At 41.9% G+C, this 25,891-nt stretch overlaps 3 long non-coding RNA genes across 3 annotated transcripts in view; 1 reads left to right on the top strand and 2 right to left on the bottom strand.

The window, feature by feature from the left end:
* The window catches only part of LOC140105820 (uncharacterized), a 572,683-nt gene that overhangs the window by 482,564 nt on the left and 64,228 nt on the right, over nt 1-25,891 (top strand). Inside the window, exons 3-4 of the long non-coding RNA XR_011850643.1 lie at nt 6,843-6,900; nt 16,790-16,856. This is a non-coding gene — a long non-coding RNA (uncharacterized lncRNA). The remainder of the gene's footprint in view (nt 1-6,842; nt 6,901-16,789; nt 16,857-25,891) is intronic.
* Nucleotides 16,698-18,370, bottom strand: LOC140105818 (uncharacterized). The gene is made up of 3 exons (XR_011850642.1): nt 18,218-18,370; nt 17,314-17,364; nt 16,698-16,847 (listed from the first exon to the last, which is right to left on the bottom strand). It is a non-coding gene; the product is annotated as an uncharacterized lncRNA (long non-coding RNA).
* Nucleotides 20,004-23,324, bottom strand: LOC140105578 (uncharacterized). Its single transcript, XR_011850591.1, has 4 exons — nt 23,165-23,324; nt 21,960-22,001; nt 21,269-21,316; nt 20,004-20,270 (listed from the first exon to the last, which is right to left on the bottom strand). It is a non-coding gene; the product is annotated as an uncharacterized lncRNA (long non-coding RNA).

Raw genomic sequence — 25,891 nt, 5'->3', positions numbered from 1 at the left:
GGCTGGGGACCGAATACCGAGGGGCGGCCGCCGCCATGAGGTTGCGAAAGGCCTCGGTCTCTACTAGCCTATAGGGCAGCATCTCCAGGCTAAGCAATCTGGAGATGTGCACATTAAGGGCTTGGGCGTGCGGGTGGGTTGCACTATATTTGCGTTTCCGCTCCAGCGTCTGGGGTATGGAGAGCTGAACGCTGGTGGATGCTGTGGAGGATCGTGGAGGCGACGATGGGGTTTTTGTGGCAGGGTCCTGGGCAGGGGGCTGACTATCAGCTGACACAGGGGAAGGAGCAGTGGTGTGCACGGCCGGAGGTGAACGGGCTTGTTGCCACTGAGTGGGGTGTTTAGCATTCATATGCCTGCGCATACTGTTGGTAGTTAAGCTAGTAGTGGTGGAACCCCTGCTGAGCCTGGTTTGGCAAATGTTGCACACCACAGTCCGTCGGTCATCCGGTGTTTCCTTAAAGAACCTCCAGACTTCTGAAGATCTAGCCCTCGCCACAAGAGCCCTCGCCACGGGAGCTTCACTAGTTGACACATTTGGCGCTGATGCACCAGCTCTGGCCCTGCCTCTCCGTCTGGCCCCACCACTGCCTCTTCCAACCTGTTCTGGTCGAGGACTCTCCTCCGTCTCAGAAGCACTGTGTTCACCCGGCCTCTCAACCCAGCTTGGGTCTGTCACCTCATCATCCTCTGATCCCTCAGTCTGCTCCCCCCCTCGGACTTCCTGCCCTGACAACAACTTCCCCACTGTCTGACAACCGTGTCTCCTCATCGTCGGACACCTCTTTACACACTTCCACTACGTCAAGAAGGTCATCATCACCCACAGACTGTGACTGGTGGAAAACCTGGGCATCGGAAAATTGCTCAGCAGCAACCGGACAAGTGGTTTGTGACTGTGGGAAGGGTCCAGAAAACAGTTCCTCAGAGTATGCCGGTTCAAATGCCAAATTTTCCTGGGAGGGGGCAGACTGGGGGGGAGGAGGCTGAGGTGCAGGAGCTGGAGGAGTGGCGATTTCGGTGACATGGGTGGACTGCGTGGAAGACTGACTGGTGGACAAATTGCTCGAAGCATTGTCGGCAATCCACGACATCACCTGTTCGCACTGTTCTGGCCTCAACAGTGCTCTACCACGAGTCCCAGTAACTTCAGACATGAACCTAGGGAGTGTAGCTCTGCGGCGTTCCCCTGCTCCCTCATAAGCAGGTGGTGTCTCACCCCGGCCAGGACCACGGCCTCTGACCCCTGCAGTAGTTGGACGCCCACGTCCCCGCCCTCGTCCTCTACCCCTAGCCCTCGGGTTAAACATTTTTAAAATGAGAGTTATAGCTTTAATTTTTTTTTTACTTTTTTTTGTGTTTTTTTTTTTTTTTTTGTGTTTTTGAGTTTTTAAAAACAAACGATGCTATCCTATTGCTATGGCTATTTTCTAGCCAAGTATGAAAGCACACTACTATGCCAGATGAGATGACACTGAGTTATTAAACAAAATAAACGTAAAATAAAAAAGGACAAATGGCAGACTGTGCCTAATTGAAATCCAACCCCTACTAAATTTTCCCACTTCGGTCTTTGCAATGGATATGTGCGTCACTAAGCGCAAAACACAGCGGTCGCAAGTCTCACTACAAATTGCTCACAATTGGCTAGTAGATGCACTGCAGCAAGTACAGCCACCAGCAGATCAACCAGAAATCAAATATATAACGCTACTGTAGGCGTAAGTAAGCCGTTTGGATTCTCCTATGGCTATTTTCTAGCCAAGTATGAAAGCACACTACTATGCCAGATGAGATGACGCTGAGTTATTAAACAAAATAAACGTAAAATAAAAAAGGACAAATGGCAGACTGTGCCTAATTGAAATCCAACCCCTACTAAATTTTCCCACTTCGGTCTTTGCAATGGATATGTGCGTCACTAAGCGCAAAACACAGCGGTCGCAAGTCTCACTACAAATTGCTCACAATTGGCTAGTAGATGCACTGCAGCAAGTACAGCCACCAGCAGATCAACCAGAAATCAAATATATAACGCTACTGTAGGCGTAAGTAAGCCGTTTGGATTTTCCTATGGCTATTTTCTAGCCAAGTATGAAAGCACACTACTATGCCAGATGAGATGACGCTGAGTTATTAAACAAAATAAACGTAAAATAAAAAAGGACAAATGGCAGACTGTGCCTAATTGAAATCCAACCCCTACTAAATTTTCCCACTTCGGTCTTTGCAATGGATATGTGCGTCACTAAGCGCAAAACACAGCGGTCGCAAGTCTCACTACAAATTGCTCACAATTGGCTAGTAGATGCACTGCAGCAAGTACAGCCACCAGCAGATCAACCAGAAATCAAATATATAACGCTACTGTAGGCGTAAGTAAGCCGTTTGGATTCTCCTATGGCTATTTTCTAGCCAAGTATGAAAGCACACTACTATGCCAGATGAGATGATGCTGAGTTATTAAACAAAATAAACGTAAAATAAAAAAGGACAAATGGCAGACTGTGCCTAATTGAAATCCAACCCCTACTAAATTTTCCCACTTCGGTCTTTGCAATGGATATGTGCGTCACTAAGCGCAAAACACAGCGGTCGCAAGTCTCACTACAAATTGCTCACAATTGGCTAGTAGATGCACTGCAGCAAGTACAGCCACCAGCAGATCAACCAGAAATCAAATATATAACGCTACTGTAGGCGTAAGTAAGACGTTTGGATTCTCCTATGGCTATTTTCTAGCCAAGTATGAAAGCACACTACTATGCCAGATGAGATGACACTGAGTTATTAAACAAAATAAACGTAAAATAAAAAAGGAAAAATGGCAGACTGTGCCTAATTGAAATCCAACCCCTACTAAATTTTCCCACTTTGGTGTTTGAGGTGGATATGTGTGCCACTAAGAGCTAAACACAACGGTAGCAAGTCCCCCTGCTAATTCCTCACAAAATGGTACTAGATGCAAATAAAAAAAAAAAAAGTAGAACGTTATTGTAGCCCTAAGAAGGGCTGTTGGGTTCTTGGAGAATCACTCCTGCCTAACACTATTCTAATAGAACAGCCTAACGCTTTCCCTGACCAGCAGCAGCTCTCTCCCTAGCGGCATCCAGACACAGAATGATCCGAGCAGCGCGGGCAGCGGCTAGTCTATCCCAGGGTCACCTGATCTGGCCAGCCAACCACTGCTATCGACGTGTAAGGGTACTACGTCATGCTGGGTGGAGTGCAGAGTCTCCTGGCTTGTGATTGGCTCTGTTTCTGGCCGCCAAAAAGCAAAATGGCGGGAGCTGCCATTTTCTCGAGCGGGCGAAGTATTCGTCCGAGCAACGAGCAGTTTCGAGTACGCTAATGCTCGAACGAGCATCAAGCTCGGACGAGTATGTTCGCTCATCTCTAATCATTACGCTTACAAAGAAACATGCAAGACCCGTTAGTTTGTTTAATGTTATATAGTTAGATAGTTACGGTTATTGATTGTGCATGTAACTATTATGTTATCCCAATGATAAGAGATGTAATCAGACTATTATGCAAACTAAAGGAGTATATGTTAAACTAATTCTAGACGACCAATGTGGCTATAAGTGTCATGCCTATTGCTATTTTCTGCATATGTTGTGTTTGTAAAATGTTTAAATGTTTTTGTAAAAAACTCCAATAAAAATGATTGTAACGTAAACTGTGAGCCACAACGGCACAAAGTCTCTAAATATTTGGCACACAGGCTATTTTCTGCCTGACCAAGCACCTTTTCAGCCCCCCCCCCCCCCTCCCACAGGTCACGCCACCTTAGTTGGACAAGTTGGGAAAGTGTATAGAGCAGGTGTAAAAGCATAAATGTGGCGGAAAACATTTTCTGGCGCCTGTTACACCAAAAATTTGACTCAATACATCTCCCCCATTGTATTTACCTTGGTGCTCATTGGCAAATTTTAATTTTGTCCTGATGTTCTTTTTAATCCGTAGAGATGAGCAATGCTTCCAAATTTGGATCAACTCCTTACTGGGTTCTTGATGTTAAGAGGAAATGTCAAATAAACCTGACAAGTACATTAATAGTGAAGACCAGTATCCAGATCAGAATTCCATGACACAGGGACAGACAGGGAAGTAAAAGTGTTCCTGAACAAAAATAATCTAAACGTGACTGCATGCTGTGGGTCCAATTTTACGATGGGTGCGGCCATCATAAGTAGGCGCAGTCAAAAATCAATAGCCATAAAGATAGATAAGCCAAAGCAAATGTTGCCGCACATAAGCGAGTGATGGCAGTCTAGTAAGCCTGTAAAGAGAGAGAGATGGAAGTTGTCTTGAACTACCCAGCCTCACCACCGCACTCCACAGCATGTAATGAAAGCAGCCCCATTTGCTGTTTTAGATCTGCAGCCCACCGGGAACGTTCCAGGTAAACTCCTCTGGCAGAACCCTCTACAGTGCAAGAAAATCCTGTCCAAGGTCACAGTTTAGACACATTGATATGGGTAGTAACATTGACTGTGGTAAAATAAAGCATTGACTCATGCCAACCAATAATGTACAAGGTTAATGTACATGTATGAGGATAAATAACCCCTTCATGACCACTTCTACATGTATACGTCATATTTACACATACCCTTTGCTTTATGCAATCATTAACATAATTAACTAAGGCATTTAAGTTAATAAAACAAGAACAAAGTGATGTGGCTTTACAAGATTATAGAGAGAAAAATAAATCCACTAAAAAAAAAAAATTAAGAGTACAAGAACATAGGCTGAAAAAAATATAAAAAGTGTGGGCCCCCTGCAGAATAACTTATAAATATAAAGTTGGATTAATATTATGGAGCTACAGCAAATGTTTTACATGCGCTCAGAGCAGCTTAGGGTCTTTTATGTAACATATTTTTACAAGGGCCCTTGTTTATTGTAAAAAAAATATGTTGTTATGAATTTGATACATGGATTAATTCTATAGGTTTAGTTTTTCTATGATTTTATGGTGCCTACAGTTCTTTTTAGTAAATTAGCATAACGTTTGTAGACATTGGTGGGATTTATATATTTAATTTCCTTTTCTCGTTCTCTCGATACTGGGGATATGCAGTGCACTTCATCGGCAGATGTTCAGTAATATTAAGTAATCATTAATAAACTAGTAAATGAAAAGTACACTAGTTTTTAGTGGCAACTGTGTTTTATATTGAAAGAAAATTAAAGTAAGGTCAAGGAGAGCAGATGAACAGGTTAAACCTTATGAGCTACAGAAAAGATGCTGTGGCTTTAAGGTTTTTTGCTAACTTTGGAACACTAAAATTATCTATTAAAAATTAATTTGCAGTCTTCCCAGAAAGATCTACAAAATTTTGAAAAGTTATTGTTAAAATAAAAAGAATATATACCCTTTTTAACCCCTTAACGCCGAAGCCACTTTTCACCTTCCTGACACGGACCATTTTTCAAATCTGCCCTGTGTCACTATAAATGGTTATAACTTTGGAATGCTTTAACATATTAAAGTGATTTTGAAATTGTTTTCTCGTGACATATTGTACTTCATGATTGTTAAACAAATTTGGTGGTATCTTTTGCATTTATTTATGAGAAAATCAGATATTTGGTGAAAATTTGGAAATATTCTCATTTTTGTAGGATGTTATGGGGCTTTGAACATCAGGTGCAATTTTTCACATTTTCATAAAAAAAGCTAAATCCTGCTATTGAGGGACCTGCTGAGGTTTCAAGTCACTTTGAGAGGCCTAAATAAAAGTAAAACCCCATAAATTACCCCATTATAGAAACTACGCCCCTCAACGTACCTAAAACAACTTTTATGAAGTTTGTTAACCCTTTAATTGTTTTACAGGGGTTAAAACAAAATCGAATTTCAAAATTATATTTTTTTTGGCTAAATGAATGTGTTTTTCATAAAATGTACAAATTCTTAGTGGATAAAATACCAAAACGCTCCACAAAGTTTGATACCCAATCTCTCCCACCTTCTGTATGGGCACAAACCAGGGCATCGAAGGGAAGCCGTGCCGTTCAGAGCAGATTATTCATTGTGACTTTATAATGGCTTAATTTAATCTTAATTTTTTTGCATTTTGGGACTTATTATTAAGGGCTTAGTTTTTTGTGACGTTTTGGGGCTTATTATTAAGGGCTTATTTTTTGTGACATGAGATGCACTTTACAAATACTAAATTTTAGTGGGTCTGTAGCTTTTTGATGAGAGTTTATTAACTCTTTAATGTATGGAGGAAAAGAAAATTGTCAATTTTATTTATTTCTTTTTTTTGTATCTTTTGGGGCCGTACACCGTACACTAAAAATATTATATTATCTTTATTCTTTAGATCACTACGATTACAGTGATACCTCAATTATATAGTTTTTTATATATTTTTACAGAAAATCTCACTTGTTTTTGCATTGCCATCTTTTTGGAGTTATAACTTTAATATTTTTTGGTTGACAGAGCTGGTTTAGGGCTTATTTTTTTACGTGTTGAGTTTTCTTTTTCAGTGGTACCATTTTGGCGCACATCATTTTTTTTTATTACTTTTGGAACATTTTTGTACAGGTAATTTTTGAAAAATGTACATCTTGGCAAGGTTTTGTTTTTACAGCGTTCACTGTACAGGTCCAATAATGTTTTTGACTTATGGTACAGATTGTTATGGATGCGGTGATACCAAATATGTGGGGGGTTTTGGTGTTTTTAAGTTTTTTTTTTACTTTATTAGATGTGTATAGGGAATGTTTGTGTTTAGGGGACTTTAACTTTAATTAATTCTTTTTATTTAAAAGTGTGTTTAATTAGTGTTGTTAACTTTTTTTCTTTACTTTTACAGGCTCTTTACTTCTACACTGGCAGATCCCAGGGCTGCGATCGGAGCCATGGACCCCCCGGTAAGCGACACGGGGGAATGGGGGGGATTCACATTAATATACTGCGGACACCCGCAGCTTCTGGGGCCGGCGTCTTAACAGAGCTGGCGCCAGAAGCATGACTAGTATTAATGCATAATGCGGGAACACATCTCCCGCAATGCAGTAATACTATGTCAAAGGTCGGAAGTAGAGATGAGCGAACATACTCGTCCGAGCTTGATGCTCGTTCGAGCATTAGCGTACTCGAAACTGCTCGTTGCTCGGACGAATACTTCGCCCGCTCGAGAAAATGGCATCTCCCGCCGTTTTGCTTTTTGGCGGCCAGAAACAGAGCCAATCACAAGCCAAGAGACTCTGCACCTCACCCAGCATGACGTGGTACATGTCGATAGCAGTGGTTTGCTGGCCAGATCAGGTGACCCTGGAATAGACTAGCCCCTGCCTGCGCTGCTCGGATCATTCTGTGTCTTGATGCCGCTAGGGAGAGAGCTGCTGCTGGTCAGGGAAAGCGTTAGGGTGTTCTATTAGAATAGTGTTAGGCAGGAGTGATTCTACAAGAACCCAACAGCCCTTCTTAGGGCTACAATAACGTTATACTTTTTTTTTTTTATTTGCTTGTGGCTGGGCTTGCTGGCACTAGTAGTGCAGCTAGTACCATATTGTGAGGAATTTGCAGGGGGACTTGCTACCGTTGTGTTTAGCTTTTAGTGACACACATATCCACCTCAAACACCAAAGTGGGACAATTTATTAGGGGTTTGAGTAGAATTAGGCAGAGTCTGCTGATTTTTTTTTTTTTTAGCTGTATTTCATTTTATAGCTCAAACTCCTCTTGCAAAGCAGTGTGCTCTCATTGTAGGCTACAAAATAGCCATAGGAGAACCCCAACGGCTTACTTAGGCCTACAATAGCGTTATATTTTCCTTTTTTTTGTTTGCTTGTGGCTGGCCTTGCTGGCACTAGTGGTGCAGCTAGTACCATACTGTGAGGAATTTGCTGGGAGACCTGCGACCGTTGTGTTTAGCTCTTAGTGACACGCATATCCACCTCCAACACCGAAGTGGGACAATTTATTAGGGGTTTGAGAAGAATTAGGCAGAGTCTGCTGATTTTTTTTTTTTTTAGCTGTATTTCATTTTATAGCTCAAACTCATCTTGCAAAGCAGTGTGCTCTCATTGTAGGCTACAAAATAGCCATAGGAGAACCCCAACGGCTTACTTAGGCCTACAATAGCGTTATATTTTCCTTTTTTTTGTTTGCTTGTGGCTGGCCTTGCTGGCACTAGTAGTGCAGCTAGTACCATACTGTGAGGAATTTGCTGGGAGACCTGCGACCGTTGTGTTTAGCTCTTAGTGACACGCATATCCACCTCCAACACCGAAGTGGGACAATTTATTAGGGGTTTGAGTAGAATTAGGCAGAGTCTGCAGATTTTTTTTTTTTTTAGCTGTATTTCATTTTATAGCTCAAACTCCTCTTGCAAAGCACAAAATCCAGTTGTGTGCTGTCAGTGTAGGTTAGAAACTAGCCAAAGCAATAGGATAGCATCGTTTTGTTAAAAAAAATAAAAAACTAAAAAAAAATAAACACACAAAAAATTTTTTTTCAAGTTTACACTTTAATTTGGAAAATGTTTAACCCGAGGGCAAGGGGTAGAGGACGAGGGCGTGGACGTGGGCGTCCAACTACTGAAGGGGTCAGAGGCCGTGGTCCTGGGCGGGGTGAGACACCACCTGCTGATGGGGGAGCAGGGGAACGCCGCAGAGGTACACTCCCTAGGTTCATCATGTCTCAAGTTACTGGGACTCGTGGTAGAGCACTGTTGAGGCCAGAACAGTGCAAAGAGGTGATGTCGTGGATTGCAGACAATGCTTCTAGCCATTTGTCCACCAGTCAGTCTTCCACGCAGTCCACCCATGTCACCGAAATCGGCACTCCTCCGGCTCCTCCACCTCAGCCTCCTTCCCCCCAGTCTGCCCCCTCCCACCAAAATTTGGCATTTGAACCGGCATACTCTGAGGAACTGTTTTCTGGACCCTTCCCACAGTCACAAACCACTTGTCCTGCTGCTGAGCTATTTTCCGATGCCCAGGTTTTCCACCAGTCGCAGTCTGTGGGTGATGATGACATTATTCACGTAGTGGAAGAAGTGTGTAAAGAGGTGTCGGACGATGAGGAGACACAGTCAGACAGTGGTGAAGTTGTTGTCAGGGCAGGAAGTCCGAGGGGGGAGCAGACTGAGGGATCGGAGGATGATGAGGTGACAGACCCAAGCTGGGTTGATAGGCCGGGTGAACACAGTGCTTCTGAGACGGAGGCGAGTCCTATAGCAGAACTGGTTGGAAGAGGTAGTGGTGGGGCCAGACGGAGAGGCAGGGCCAGAGCTGGTGCATCAGCGCCAAATGTTGCCTGTAGTCAAGCTCCCGTGGCGAGGGCTAGATTTTCAGAAGTCTGGAGGTTCTTTAAAGAAACACCGGATGACCGACGGACTGTGGTGTGCAACCTTTGCCAAACCAGGATCAGCAGGGGTTCCACCACTACTAGCTTAACTACCACCATATGCGCAGGCATCTGAATGCTAAACACCCCACTCAATGGCACCAAGCCCGTTCATCTCCGGCCGGGCACACCACTGCTCCTTCCCCTGTGTCATCTGCTAGTCAGCCCCCTGCCCAGGACCCCGGCCCAAACACCTCCCGTGCGAAAACCCCATCTTCGCCTCCACGATCCTCCACAGCATCCACCAGCGTTCAGCTCTCCATACCCCAGACGCTGGAGCGCAAAAGGAGGTATAGCGCAACCCACCCACACGCCCAAGCCCTCAACGTCCACATCTCCAAGTTGTTTAGCCTGGAGATGCTGCCCTATAGGCTGGTAGAGACCGAGGCCTTTCGAAACCTCATGGCGGCGGCCACCCCTCGGTGTTCGGTCCCCAGCCGCCACTACTTTTCCCGATGTGCCGTCCCAGCCCTGCACAAGCACGTGTCAGAGAACATCCTCCTTGCCCTGACCAACGCCGTTTCTGAAAAGGTCCACCTGACCACGGACACGTGGACGAGTGCTGCCGGGCAGGGCCACTATATATATCGCTGACGGCACATTGGGTTAACTTGGTGGAGGCTGGGACCGAGTCTGACCCTGGGGCTGGTCATATACTCCCGACGCCGAGGATTGCGGGGCCTACCTCGGTCCAGGTCTCAAAGGCCTTCTATGCCTCCTCCTCCTCCCACCCCTCCTCCACCTCCTCCTCTGAATTACCATCCGTGGGCATGGCGCCATCAGTCGGTAGCTCTAGGCACAGCAGCAGTGCCATCGCTAAGCGACAGCAGGCGGTGCTCAAACTGCTGAGCCTAGGCGATAAAAGGCACACCGCCCAAGAGTTATTACAGGGCATCACGGCGCAGACTGATCTGTGGCTGGTACCGCTGAACCTGAAGCCAGGCATGGTTGTGTGTGACAACGGCCATAACCTGGTGGCAGCTCTGCAACTCGGCAGACTGACACTTGTGCCATGCCTGGTCCATGTGTTAAATCTCATAGTTCAGCGTTTCCTCAAGACATACCCCAATCTGATTTGCTCACGAAGGTGCGCCGCATCTGTGCGCATTTCAGGAAGTCCAGCACAGATGCTGCCACTCTCAGGGCAGCGCAGCGCCGCCTCCAACTGCCCGCTCACCGACTGTTGTGCGACGTGGCCACGAGGTGGAATTCAACACTGACCATGTTATCCAGAGTTTACCAGCAGCGCAGAGCGATTGTAGACTGCCAGATGTCAACTTCCACCAGAACTGGTAGTCAGGTCAGTCAGCTTCCTCAAGTCTACAATGAGGAGTGGACGTGGATGTCTGATATCTGTCAGGTGCTGAGTAACTTTGAGGAGTCAACACAGATGGTCAGTGGTGATGCCGCCATCATCAGCCTCACCATCCCGCTGCTTGGCCTGTTGAAAAACTCTCTGGTCAGCATGAAGTCGGAAGCTTTGCGCTCGTCACAAGAGACGGGGGAAGAAGATTCCCTTGTTGATAGCCAAAGCACCCTTAGGTCTGTTTCTCAGCGCATATCGGAGGAGGTGGAGGTGGAGGAGGATGAGGAGGAAGAGGAGGAGAATGTTGGCGAGACACAAGAGGGGACCATTGTTCAGTCCTTCACTGTTCAGCGTGTATGGGCAGAAAAAGAGGAGTTGGAGGAGGAGGAAATGGACAGTCAGGCCAGTGAGGGGAGTGAATTCTTGCGCGTTGGGACTCTGGCGCATATGGCAGATTTCATGCTAAGCTGCCTATCCCGTGACCCTCGCGTTCAAAGAATTTATTCCAGCACCGATTACTGGGTATTCACTCTCCTGGACCCACGGTACAAGCAAAATCTTTCCACTCTCATCCCTGGAGAGGAAAGGAGTGTGAGAATGCATGAATACCAGCAGGCCCTGGTGCACAAGCTGAAACAGTATTTCCCTTCTGACAGCGCTAGCGGCAGAGGGCGTACTTCTGCGGGACAAGTAGCGAGGGAGAGTAGGCGAGCAGGCAGCTTGTCCAGCACTGGCAGGGGTACGCTTTTCAAGGCCTTTGCCAGTTTTATGTCACCCCAGCAAGACACTGTCACCTGTCCCCAGTCTCGGCAGAGTAGGGCTGATCTTTACAGAAAGATGGTGAGGGAGTACGTAGCTGACCATACCATCGTCCTAAATGATCACACAGCTCCCTACAACTACTGGGTTTCAAAGCTGGACATGTGGCACGAACTGGCGCTGTACGCCTTGGAGGTTCTTGCCTGCCCTGCCGCTAGCGTGTTGTCCGAGCGGGTTTTCAGTGCAGCTGGTGGCATCATCACCGATAAGCGTACACGCCTGTCGACTGACAGCGCTGACAGGCTGACGCTTATCAAGATGAATAAAGCCTGGATTTCTCCGCATTTCCATTCTCCACCAGGTGAAAGAAGCTGAACCTGAATAATGTATGCACTCCACCTCCTCATTGTCCTCCTTCTCCTCCTCTTTGTACACTAAAGCAGAGGAAACTGGCTATTTTTTTGCCAGGGCCAACTGGCTCTAGCTATAGTACTCTATGTATTTAATTTTTCTGGAGGGCCAACTACCCTGTCCTCTGTTTTAAACAATTTTTGGGAGTGCCACATAGAGACACTCAATTTATTTAATCTTTTTGGAGGACCAGCTACCTGCTCCTCTGCTTTGAAAACTTTTTTGGACTGCCACATACAGGCACTCAATCTATGTAACTTTTCTGGAGGACCAGCTACCTGCTCCTCTGGTTTGAAAACTTTTTTGGACTGCCACATACAGGCACTCAATCTATGTAATTTTTCTGGAGGACCAGCTACCTGCTCCTATGGTTTGAAAACTTTTTTGGACTGCCACATACAGGCACTATCCAAATTACATTGTCTCCATAGCAGCCTCCACACGTCGTCTTTTTAGCTGCCTTCACACGTTGTCTCCATTGCTACCTCCACACGTCATCGCCATAGCTGCCTCCAAAAGTAGTCCATATAGCTGCCTCCATACATGGTCCCCTTATCAAACGAGCTGTGTCAGGCAGAATTTTGGGTTGTTTTCATGGCTTCCACATCAAACTTGTTAACTTTGTCGCCACCCTGCTGTGTAATCCACAAAATATGCTGGCAAACTTTTATCATTTACCAATATTATTTCAGCGCTTCTTGCGCATCTGTTTACATTCCCCTCACACGCCATATCCTAAACTTATAAGAACGCTACTACTCTTGATCTTATACAAAAGGTTCTTAAAAGTGCTGTTTGGGGAGTAGCCTAGAGACAGGGGCTTGGATTGGCGAAAGCTCGCCTGGCAGCGGAGCGCCAGCTCCATGCCAAGATCCAACTAACATAGTTTTAACTGCAGCACCTTTAATCTACTACTAGTTCACTGCCTCCATACATGGTCCCCTTATCAAACGAGCTGTGTCAGGCAGAATTTTGGGTTGTTTTCATGGCTTCCTCATCAAACTTGTTAACTTTGTCGCCACCCTGCTATGTAATCCACAAACTTTTATCATTTACCGATATTATTTGAGCGCTTCTTGCTCACCTCCTTTGGTTCCTCTCTGCCACCCATTGGTTTTAAGCCTGAGTCCATTTGGGGTATGTTGCCAAGACACTCTCTAGCCTGCCGCTGCCTCTGCATGCCGTCCTCTATAGTGTCAGGGTCAATTATTGGATGTTTTAGATGCTATCTAGCCTCATTCGGTCACTCTGTCATTGCCATGCTGTTGCCCATATTTTTGGCATAATGGTGCGATTAAGCAGCCTCAGAGGCATCCATGCATGCTGCCCCTGCTGTTTCCTGTCCATTTCCGTGGTGTTTCCATCCTTTTCTGAGGTTCCCAGGTGCTTGGCCAAGCTTCCCTGTGCAGATCCTTGGTCCCCTTGAAAAATGCTCGAGTCTTCCATTGACTTCAATGGGGCTCGTTATTCGAGACGAGAACTCGAGCATCGGGAAAAGTTCGTCTCGAATAACGAGTACCCGAGCATTTTAGTGCTCGCTCATCTCTAGTCGGAAGGGGTTCAAGTATGCATGTATAAGAACATTGGGGCACATTTACTAAGAACAGTGCAGTGCATACCATGTGCAGTTTGCCTGTGTAGTGTGCAGAGGGCGCCTGCCCCAACAAAGTGCACCACTTTTTATGTTGCACTTTTAGAATAAATAGAAAACAGATAATAGTCAGCTCACCAATATCCGGTAATCCTGAAGCTTCATTTTTGTGGACACAGTGCATGGAAGGATATGAGAGGGTCACTGTACCAGGGAAAACTGCACCCGATGTTTGCAAAATTGGAGAGCAAAACAAAACCTTTCCAGCACTCCGACAATGTTGCAAAAAAGAGGAAAAAATTTATATTTAGGCATAAAAATTTAAATTGGTATACATCCAAATATGAAAAGGGGGGCCGCCTACTATTCATATTTAAATGTACAACAATTTAAATTTTTATGTCTAAATAAACAAAATTTTCCACTTTTTTTCCATTGTGGGAACACTGGAAAGGTTTCTTTTTGCTCTCCAATTTATACAACCACAACATAGGGTGTGCAACACATTTATGTCGGATGTTGCATGATAAATCTGGTGCATGGTCCAACTGTACACCGGAACCCCCATTTCAGTGCAAAAATTTGTGTTGCATTCTGTATAGTGCAGCTGCGCCACAAAATGGCCATGAGCACTAAAAATGTGTCTCAGACCTTCTTAAATTCATGTGCAAGCAGATTGCACATGAAAGAACATGCAGAGTCAGCCAGAAAACTGGAACAGAGGCTAGAGTAAATCTGGGCCACTATCTAAAAAATCTAGCCTTCAAAGGTCTTAAAATTTTTGAATAATTCTACAAAAAAAACCCTTGGATTTTAAATAATACATAACTGATTTTACTGTTCTATTTAACAAAACTTGGCCAAAATGAGATAGGAGAAACTGGCTGCTTTACACTCATTGCTAAGTGTTTTATTAAGTGCTCTTAAATAGTTGACCATTATCAAGAGTGACCACTAGAAAAGCAGAAATTTTTACGTTTTCTGCAGTGAAAGATTGGGAAGTGTACTACCACAATGCTGAGAAACAACGAGTCTGAGACTACAGGGCCTAATTTAGAATGTTAAGGCTGGTGGCATAGGATCATGAATGTTCTGTTAAAGACAAACCCTGCGCTGGACAACCACTGTACAAAGGAAAAGCAACACTGGGGCAGATTTATCAAGTGTCTGAAAGTCAGAATATTTCCAGTTGCCCCTGGCAACCAATCACAGCTCAGCTTTCATTTTACCAGTGCTCATGAATATTTTAAAGGAGAGCAGTGCCATGGGCAACTAGAAATATTCTGACTTTCAGACACTTGGTAAATCTGCCCCACTGTAAAGTAATCATGATTGCAGTTTGTTTTGCAGAGAAGTAACTCCTTGTATTATAGATTAGGGCAGCACGGTGGCTTAGTGCTTAGCATTACAGCCTTGCAGCACTGGGGAACTGGGTTCAAGTCCCAGGGTCAACATCTGCAAAGAGTTTGTATGTTCTCTCCGTGTTTACATGGGTTTCCTCCCACACTCCAAAACATACTGGAAGGTTGAGTAGATTGTGAGCCCCATTGGGGACAGGGATCGATTTGGCAAGCTCTGTGCAGCACTGCCTAATCTGTGTGTGCTATTCAGGCAGTCCCCGGGTTACGTACAAGATAGGTTCCATAGGTTTGTTCTTAAGTTGAATTTGTATGCAAGTTGGAAGTATATATGTTATAATTTTAGTTCCAGACAAAAAAATTTTTGGCCCAAGTGACAAGTTTCCAAATTTTTTCCTGTAATGGGAGCAAGGATCATCAATAAAGCTGCATTACAGACACCTTACAGCTGATCATTGCAGTCTGGGACTATATTAAAGCATTTAGAAAGCTTCCCTAATAAACACAGTGGGCCGAGAGGTCTGTCTTTAACTAGGGGTCGTCTGTAAGTCTGTGTAAGCATTTGTGGTCAGTCTGTGTAAGCAATTGTGGTCAGTCTGTGGAATCTGGCTAGTCCACAGTTTTGTGTCACCATCCATAATGTCCAAGTTCATGACCATACAATTAGTATAAGTCTGAGCAAGTATGGTTTAAATTTTGTGGATTTTGGTAGGCAAACTTGGAAAATGAGGCAATTTTATAATCCCTATGAGCTGCAGAATTACATTATTAGCTAATTCATCAGACTGACAGCCAAATAGCTACAGTCCTTTGTTCTGCAAAAACTTTTACAATACTGTATTAGCATATCATAAAGTAATAGCATAGCATTGTTTTGAGGAAGAATGACAATGAATTTAATTAAGTAAACATTATTTCACTTAGAAGTGTGTATAAAATTGAAAATAGCAAGCCCTTAACGTAAATGTAAGTGAATCAAGTCATATCTGGTTTCTAAAAAAATTCTTGGCAATCCACGGTAAATGGCTTGCTCAACTAAATCAATCTCATTTCCTGTAAAAAGTTGTAACCGAGGCAGATGAAAATGTAAGGACTGTTACTTTAGGTAGGGAACATATAGGGCAAGCAGGTCAAGGGAAGGTAGCAGTCAGAGTGGTCTGTAATGTAGGTGATTCTCTGAGGATAGGATTGGAATAGTCAAGTATTAGCTGGGGCATAACTACAGCGACTACATAGTAGCTGCTACGGGGCTCGCAGTGCCTGGGGGCTTTGGCATCAGACCTGACACAGTGAAGAATGGAGAATGGCACCATTATATAAAATGCACATCTTCCTCAGTACACAGCATTAAATGTCAGGGGAGAAGGAGGGGGCAGCATAACTACAGGACTAGGGATCTCTCATCTCTAATTCCTGCCGTGCACGTCCCCCATGGGGTCAGCAGCTACTGGGACAGATCTGTGTAAGTGTTTAAATGTGTGCAAGATTTTATATGTGAGTATACAAATATGTATCTTTTCTTAGGGGGAATGGGGGCCCATTCAGAAGTCTGGGGGCCCTGCATCTACTAGTTACACTGCTGATCAGTAGTACATGTTTAAGAAAGGTGCTGTCCCCCAGAAGACAACTGCCTTTCCATTCCCCTCTTCTCACAACACCTTTATTTATATTTAGCTAACAGGACCAATAAATACACTACCTGCAGTTATCGTGCGGAAATTGTTTATTTGTACTATAGGTGGGTCATTTATCTATAGACCATAGACTAAAATTTTGTGTCAATGTTTTCTTTCATTTTGAAGATTGCTTGTCAGATTTTTGTGGGTTTTCTTTCTTTTTAAATCTTGTTATTTTGCATTTTTGAATGATACCAGATAATTTCACAAAGGCTTTATTAGTGATTCAATTAAATCTTATTTATGGAAGAACTCTGGATTACACATTTTAAGTTGATATTTGTATTCCTGTATTTATTTCTTCAGTTCTTCACATGTTTCTTATCCTGATGAGGATGACCATGTGGCCCTGGTTTTGTGCGGTCTAGAGAAGGTAAATACAAAATGAATCAATAGTTTATTATTGTCATGGGTAATAATTATTATTCTCACACTGATTAACTATAACTAACAAGAAATAAGGGGGGATGTATCAGAAGTGTCTGAGAGCAGAACTGTTGCAGTTGTTCATGGCAACCAGAGCTCAGCTTTCATTTTCCCACAGCTGTTTATAAAATTAAAGATGAAATCTGATTGGTTTCCATGGGCAACTAGAACAGTTCTACCTCAGAAACTTATGATTAAACTCCCAAAATATGTCGATTTTGTGTGTACACACGGAAACCTCCTTCAGTGATTTTTGGAAAGGTTTCACCATATGTGTTTGTGTCATTATGGAGCTTAAAAAATATGTATATTTAAAAAATTCAGCCTTTTGATGTTGCATCTGAACTATGAGACAGGTTGGTGGCAGATTGTGGTTCCATATCCTCATGACAGCTTTCCTTTACCTTGAGGAGCGGGGCATCTTGGCTCTGGTTTCACTGGTGCTGGCTGGCAAGCTGAAATGATTGAATACATTTAATTCATACTATTTCAAAACTTAATAAAGACAACCGATACATGTATTGGACTTCACAGCAAGGTTACTACTATATATCAGCAGACAAGAAATATTACCATGTTTGTTTGCTAGATGCCAAATATAATATAATTTAGACAAAAGCTGTAAAAAATATAAAGCCAAGTTCAAACATCCATTAGAGGTCTATGCAATGTTCTTCCAATGCTTCTGTTATGTATAATGGAGACCTAGTGATGGAATTAATGAGTGATGAATTAATGGAGCATGGCGAAAACTACCCTTCACTGCATGTAGGTATATGGTAACATGGGGAATAGTAAAGAAACATGAATGGTAAATGAAAGCTCTTAAGTTATCATTTGTGCTTTCTGTTCTTCTCTTCCATAATGTAAATCATTACAGGAAATACATCATCAAAATTAACCTGTTTTGTAAATATTCATTTTATGTGAAACTAATTTCTTAGGAATTTTCGATGATAAAAAATATTCTTTGTGTCACTATCTTTAATTAAAAAAAAGAATTATTGGATATTAGAAAATGATAACTCAATATATCATAATTGCATCCACTTCTGACAGTAGATGATGACAAATCTCATCTCCTTTCCCTTCCTACAAAGAGCAATTTTTCCATAGAAATCAATGAATTGGCTCCTGTCTAGTGTTGCCTATCACCATGAGGATGCTGTATAGCATATCAAGAAGAAAGCAGCTGCAAATAGAAAAATAAAGAAAATATATAATAAATAAATATACATAAAAGCACAAAAAATGAAATAAAAAAATAGAAAAAGTTTAGAATGTTTGTTGAATAAGTAAGACACTTACGTTCCTGACAAGACTCTTGGGGTGGTGGACTAGGCTCTCCACATTTCTTGTGTTGTCCCTTCATTCCTGACATGGTTGATGTTGAGAAAATCTTATAAAAGGATCTCTCTGTGTGAATGGTTGGTTTGTTTTAGTTCAGTGTCTTTTTATATGCTTTAGGATCGATGAAACCAGTTTTTACTGACCAATCCCTATTACTTAGTCAAAGACCCTGTGTAGGGAGTTGTCTTTTGTGTATCATTTAGCAAGAATAATGTAACATTTGTTCCTTAGTAAGTTAATTCTACAAGAATCTAATGACACCTATAGAAAAGAATGCAGAAATGTATACAGAATATCTTCAAATGACACCAACACCTTGAAGTGGGAACTGCCCAAGAAAACAAGGTTTATTCACCAGAGACTACAATGCTTTTTTAGAAAGACAACTTTCAATCTGGTCACAGCAGGGACAATAGAGAGCTTCAAGAAGGGTCTAGATGCCTTTTTACCTCTTAATAACATTGATGGTTATGTTATATAGAATTGTTTACCCTAAATCCCTTCCTTGGTTGAACTTGATGGACATGTGTCTTTTTCCAACCGTATAAACTATGATTATACTATGAAACTTAAATTGGCTTTTGCCAATTTACTAAAACAAGAAGAGAAATTCTTTCAACCCCTGCAGTGAGGATAAATCCATAAATCAAAGTTCCATCCCAAGCATCTAGTTTCTTAAAAACACAATTGGGAGGGGGGAATATATTATGACTGATGCTTCATACAAAACACCTAATACTCCCTGCACTGGTGCACAACATGTTGGAATTAATACAAGGTCCCAGCTTCTTAGTAATTCTGGCAAATGATTGTGCACTCACAAAAATTAAAGGGCAGGACCATGTGTATACTTCCCTTCCTGGCACCGGCTATGGTAAATTTAGTGGGAACCCCTGGCCCATCATGTGCCACATAATGCCCACTTTAAAAAAAAAAGAAAAGAAAAAAAGGAAACAAGAGGGGAAAAATGTATGCCAAGGATTTCACTGAAATATTCTGAAATACTCATATAACTGACACATTGGGGCAGATTTATCAAGCTGTCTGAAAGTCAGAATATTTCCAGTTGCCCATGGCAACCAATCACAGCTCCCCTTTAAAATATTCATGAGCACTGGTAAAATGAAAGCTGAGCTGTGATTGGTTGCCATGGGCAACTAGAAATGTTCTGACTTTCAGACAGCTTGATAAATCTGCCCCATTAACTAATGTTACTGAAACATTCTCCAAAAACTCAAAAAAAATTTGTAGAGTTGTGTAAGAAACTATCAATGCATTTTCTACTTTAATCCCTTGTTGAAATGGCCATTTTGTAAATTTGCATGTATTTATTTTCATAGGCCATTCTGAAGATTCTATAAAACACCTGATGGTTTCAAATACTGATAACTACAAAGCATTTATCAATAGGTGTAAACTGACAAAAAGTAATCTCCTTATTCTTCACTTGAGTCATGAGTAAAGAGATTTTCCAAAATGTGTACACTTTTTGACCTTTTTTTTCCAGAGATAATAAGTATAGTAGGACACATTCTTGTCATGGTATTCCGCCTACTAGTGTGAATTGGAACCCAATTTTCTGTATCGGTACTAAGGACCTCATGCTCGAGATTGGTGGGGATCTCAGCAATCAGACTCTCATCTATCTATTTGTTATATTGTATTTTTTAGAGAGTGGATAAGCTAGATGTTTGGTATAGCCCATGGAATCTAAGGAACTCAGAAATCAATGATTTGCCACAGGTTGTTATATGACTAATTTTAATCCTAGATAATGTATATACCACACAAGATAATCTTTAAATATTATAATTTCAAAAACCAGTAAGACAAGCTTTTATTCTTTTAGGATTTGTCTCCATATTTATTTAATTACATTTTTTTGAACACCTGAGCAGGATATAAGTTAACAAATACATTTATGGAGTAGAGCAATGAGGCCTTCTTCAGGTTTCTGTCATTTACTTCTTGACTCCTCTGTTGTCCTGTTGTTGAGGTTGCGGGCATATCTCTGCAAGAAAGTAAGAATTAGTATCTATAGCCAAAGTTTCAGAAACATTCAAAGAGTTGTGCAATTGATTACCCCCTACTTAAAGGATGAGGGTTAAGTGCCTGATCACTATCCATCCATTGGGAACCTCATAGATCACAAAGGAAAGGAGAGGCAACGCCTCTGATGTTCCCCAAGTGATGGAGCACTGGTATGTGTTCCAAACCAGTACAATATTTACATCTAGATCACTTCAGGGAACTTGTAGTCCTTTGCTCTTGTTGGGGTCCTAGCTCTTGCGAGTAGGCCGTCACTCCTATTGTTTTATCTGACTGTTATTACTGTATAATAATTTTATTTTGTTTGTATATGCACCCCATAATTTGTTAAGCACTGCAGAATATAATGAGGCTATATAAAGATTTATTTTATTATTCCATTAGCATTTCAACTCACCATATATAATATGGAAAAGAGAGGAATTGCACATTGAACTAGAAGATAAACATTTATATGGGAAATAAGAATTGTGCTCATAGTGATAAGCAGCTTCATGGTGGTTTTCCTTTTGTTTTGTGTCTGTTAGCTATTATTACTGTAAAACTTTGTTTAGACAGTTACACACTTTAAAAATAATCATTTATCAACATGAAATGATGTAGTACAGGAAAATTTTGAACTAAAAACTTAAGATAAATCTAGATGTATCTACAGCATACACAGAGATGCATGAATACTATAACATGGTTACCATTACCATTGGTTACTGTCTCTTAAAATTTTAAAACCTGTCATACAAGTACGGCTATTATAGAAACTTCCAATGGAATCTATACCATAGATGTGAACACAATCTTAGGTGAAGGGCCCAAAGTCTGTGATCGTCACTTGCATCATAACGATTGAGTGATAAAGTGATAAAAACTAAATGGGTGCTCCTATCACAAGGAGGGACCAAGTTGATGGACTATACAACTAGAAAAAATAAAAAAATTCTTTGAGACTTCACTCATGCTTACCTTGTGGGGGAGGGCATTTTTGCTCGCACTCTGGCTGAGGTACACAAGCTGAAATAAAATAAAATGAATTCACACTCAAGTGTTTTGAATTAACCCTTCCTCTATGATAGACTTTTTCCATTTTATGTTCTGTTTTTTGTTGCCCAACTTTAAAATTCCACGACATTTTAAATGATCATTCTATGTACAGGGCTGTATGAGGGCTTTTTTCATATCCCATGTCATGTACTGGAAAGTTAGAATATATTTTCTTTTTACTGTATTTTTAGGACCCCTAAGGGTACTTGAACCATAAGGAGTCTGATCAATTACATAATTAACTGTCCTACTGCTAAATTTCAGTATATTGATAAATCAGTGGATCTATATAACAGGCTGCCATTCAGGGGCCTCTTTAAGGATCCCGTTATGACAGGATCAGGACCCTCGGCAAGCACTGATTGTAGGTGTTGGCCACATTATGCAGTTAACTCTTGCTATGTATGGAAAGGGCCTATCCTGTGAACTTGCTCCATCCAGCTTTAACAGACATGTGAACTATAGGTACACACAGGTCACATGTTATTAAGATATTAAAACAAACAAGATATGAGTGTAAAGGATAATTGATAATCTGATCTGCAACAATCAAATTAATTGCCATTTACTGGCAAAAACATAATAGATTTACACAAAGTGACATTTGTATTACCTTGTTGAGGAGGTTCTTGGCATTGAGGCTCTGGTTCACAAGCTGAAATAAACAAATATGAATTTATTGCAGTTTCATTTAGATTCCGTCATCATTTAGACTCAAAAATAGTACAGATGGATCTCGGGTCTCATTTTGGTAGCGGACACGCTTTGTTTAGTTGTTTTTATCTTTTAGAAACCATTTTGAATCCTGGCTCACTGGCAAGCTTCTGTACATTCTCGACTCTGGCCAGGAGTATGTCTGATTGTTCTGTGCTATTAAGTTACTATACTTTTCCACCCTTACCCAGGAATAAAATTAATGTCAAATATGTCTCTGTTCCTTCTGCAGCAGGTGAGTATCTGTGGCCATCGAACAAATATGACCACAGATAAATAGGAAGGGCCTAAAAAAGGAGGGGGGGGCACCTCTGAGCCAATTAACCATGTCGGCAGTCAAGTCGCCTAACCACTATACAAAGCTTCCAAAAAGGGGGCGATGTTACTAATTTACTGCAATTTACAGTGGATGGGATTTTGAATATAATATTTTCTTTATCCCTTCCTCACTATGCTTAAAAATTTGTGAAATGAAAAAAACACAGAAACACCTATTAAAGGCAAATTTTACCTATATAGGGACAGTGCATGTCCTTGTAAGATTTATTATCATTTTATGTAATGATCTATAGTGTTTGTAAATGGCTGCATAAAAACATAAGGGGGAGATTTATAAGAAGTTTCTGAGGTAAAACTGTTCTAGTTGTCCATGGCAACCAATCAGAGTTTAGCTTTCATTTTCGCAGAGCTGTTGATAAAATTAAAGCTAAGCTCTGATTGATTTCCATTGCCAACTAGAATGGTTTTACCTCAGAAACTTCTGAAAATTCCCCCAATTGTTTTTAATTATTGCTCAAATCCACTCTGTGTTTTCTGTTACACTGTTGACTTATTTTTCAGGATGTGATGTAAGATTTGCTGCTGAAAATTTGCAACACACATTGTACATCCCATGTGGAAATCCCACAAGGCCTCCAAATGGTCGTTGACATGAGATACCACATTTAGAAAATTATATTTTATATTTTACTGTTTTACTGTGTAGCTTTTATAATATTGAGTTAGGAGGTTTGTCCTTATATATTCCACGTATGGGCTGGTATCTTACCACTCATTTGAATATTTACATGCCTAAACTGGATACTCCAAAAATTTTCTACTCACGATTGTCGCACTGCTGTGGGGGAGGTGCACAGGGTTCAGGAGTTTTCTTCTGGTGTCCTTTCACTTGAGACATTGTTCTTGAAAGAGATTAGCTGGTTAGTGTGAGAAGGATTAACTTCCAACTCGATAATATACTTAGTCTCTGCCAGGTCTGGCTTTATATATGCTTGAGAGACAATTGTGTAAGATCATTTCTCGCATATTTAACTCCCTTACTCAGAGACCCTGAGTCTTGTGAAGTAACATTAGCATATAATGTTTTTGCATTTTCCTGAAAGGCAGGGAGGTTCTCTTTGAGTTTCTGCCCGACATAACTGCATTACTGAAAATGTAATATGTTCTCATGTAGAATATGAGTTATCGCCGAATATCATTATTCAGATTTCCACATACATAGCTATGATTAATATACAATACCAGGATGGGCCTGGCGATACTGTCACCTCTGCAGGCATGTGTCTAGCTTTCCTGCATTGCAGAGTAACTTTTAGTGCTTTTACAGTCAATGGAACATACATGTTTAGAAGTTTAAAAGGACTTCTGTTCCACCAAATAGTATACACTACTTAAAAAAACTTTGTATTTGACATGTGGATGAACCTAATAAGCGCTTACAAGTGAACCGTATTGTGACCTCATCAACGTATATGCCCTAATGTTAATTTTTTGCTTGAACTTGCTAAAAAAAATCACACGATCCTTGAATTGAACAATACATTTCCTGGTTCAGTTAAAATTGATATTTAAACAGTTTCCTCACAACATAAGGATCTAAAAATTGGTCCCCAGTACCTCACCATTGCGCAGCTTCAAGCAGGATGACTACTGTATTTTAATGTAGCAGAACCTAGTAAAAATGTTATCTTTTATTCATACAAAATTTCTCTAGAGGCTAATGGGGCGTGGAGTAGCTACACTGCGGAGCCCCACTAACCTCACTTGATTCCTCCTACCATCCTGTCTTCATGCGTCAGCTACTGCGTTGAGTCAGCTACACCAGATTTATTAAATTTTTTAATGTTGCAAACTTTGTTGAAAACTAATTTCTTTGACTGGTGGAGTAGAAGATGGAGCGAAATCTCATACATAACTGTTAGACCTCCAGATGTGCCAATTTATCAAATATTGTGGTAAATGTAATAATTTTGGTACAAATATCGCTATCACACACTACAACAAAACTGACTTTATAAATTGTCCATATGATATGAGATGAATGACAGCAGTAGCTAGTAGCCATTTTAGAAGTATCATCCCAAGCAAGTAAAACATATTCGGATTTGCGTTGGTACGCGATTCATAGCATATTTGTACAAAATTTACAAACAAGGAACAGATTTGCCTTCTCTTGATCTTTTGTGCATGACCCTGACCTATTTCTGACTACTAATCCTATTTCCTGACATTCTATACTGTCTGCCCTGACTGATCATCACGATACTGTCGTCTGATACCTCAGGATCACATACCAGTGTGTTTCTGTGCCCACTAGGCCAGTTAATATCCACATCAGTACTGTCAGGTTCGCTAGGGAGATTGCTGGGACTTCCGGTTCTTCTGGTGGTACCAGAAGCGTTCTCCGAACCCCGGCGCGTATCCGCGCAAACTCCACCTCTCGTCCTGGGCAGCGGCTGCTAAGATCTCGCGCTGTCTAGGAGTGGCTGGGACTTTGAACCTCTGCTTGGTGCCTGGTTGTTCTGCACCATGAGGGGTTAATTCCCAGATGCTGTCCAGCTCCTATCAGGTTCTGGAGGTGGAGTTCTGGCTGCATAAATTGCAGCTTCACTGGTCACCTGTGCCAGTGTTTGAAATCTCTTTCTCCACTTGCTTGCTGCACTAGGTTGTATTGCTCTGTATCTGTATTGTTGTTACCTCGGCTAGTTTTTGACATTGACTATTTGCTTACTGACTTTGCTATTGACGTACCCTCCCGTTGTGACTCCGGCTAGTTTACTATTCTTTTGTGTTTTATGTTTGTCAGTCTGTTTGTGATTCCCTTCCCCCACTTAAACCAGTGTATTCCGAGTCTTCAAGTAGTCGCCCCACGGTTTAGCGTGGGGGGGCTATAGGAAGGGACAGAGGCTGGGGCAAGCTCAGGGCGCACTATCCCCTGTCTTTTGTGTACCCAATCCTAACAAGTACTATAATAAAAGGTCCACTTTTGTGATCTCTCTGCAGCAAAAAACATCCTTAGGGGTGAAAGGGAAAACCAGAGAGGTCTAGGGATTATTGTTGACCTAAAGTCAAACTATTTGTATTGCACAGTGCATTCAGAATTGCTGTTTACTTTTGTCTTTTTCTGTATTCTGTAATTCTCTATGCCTGTTTCTTAGTACTGATACTGGACTGCTTATCTTGACCCTCTGCCTGTTTCCTGGCATTGTTTGGATACTGCTTGCCCTGACTTGAGACTGATCCTAGCCATTCTGATCCAGCTGTGTGATGCTCCGGTGTTTCTAAACCAGGCCAGTGGAGATCTAGAGGTAGCGCCCTTGCAATCTCTTTGCAGCGAAGACTAGATCCCTGTACAGGGATCAGACCAGAGAGGTGTGTGGATAACTCTTATTGCTGGCCCAAAGTTAATCTGGTTGGAACAGCAGTGTGTAAATGACAGGGGCGTCACTAGGCTAAAAGATCCGGGGCCCAGAATATACTGCACACCAGCTACACAGAGGCACAGCTGGCTGAGAAAGCAGAGTACTTGCCCTGGCACGTGCACTGCTCAGG

This window comes from Engystomops pustulosus, chromosome 11 (genome assembly GCF_040894005.1).
Source record: "Engystomops pustulosus chromosome 11, aEngPut4.maternal, whole genome shotgun sequence".
Classification (NCBI taxonomy): Eukaryota; Metazoa; Chordata; class Amphibia; order Anura; family Leptodactylidae; genus Engystomops; species Engystomops pustulosus.
Note: the sequence above shows the minus strand (reverse complement) of the source record. Positions and strands in the feature narration are given on the sequence as shown.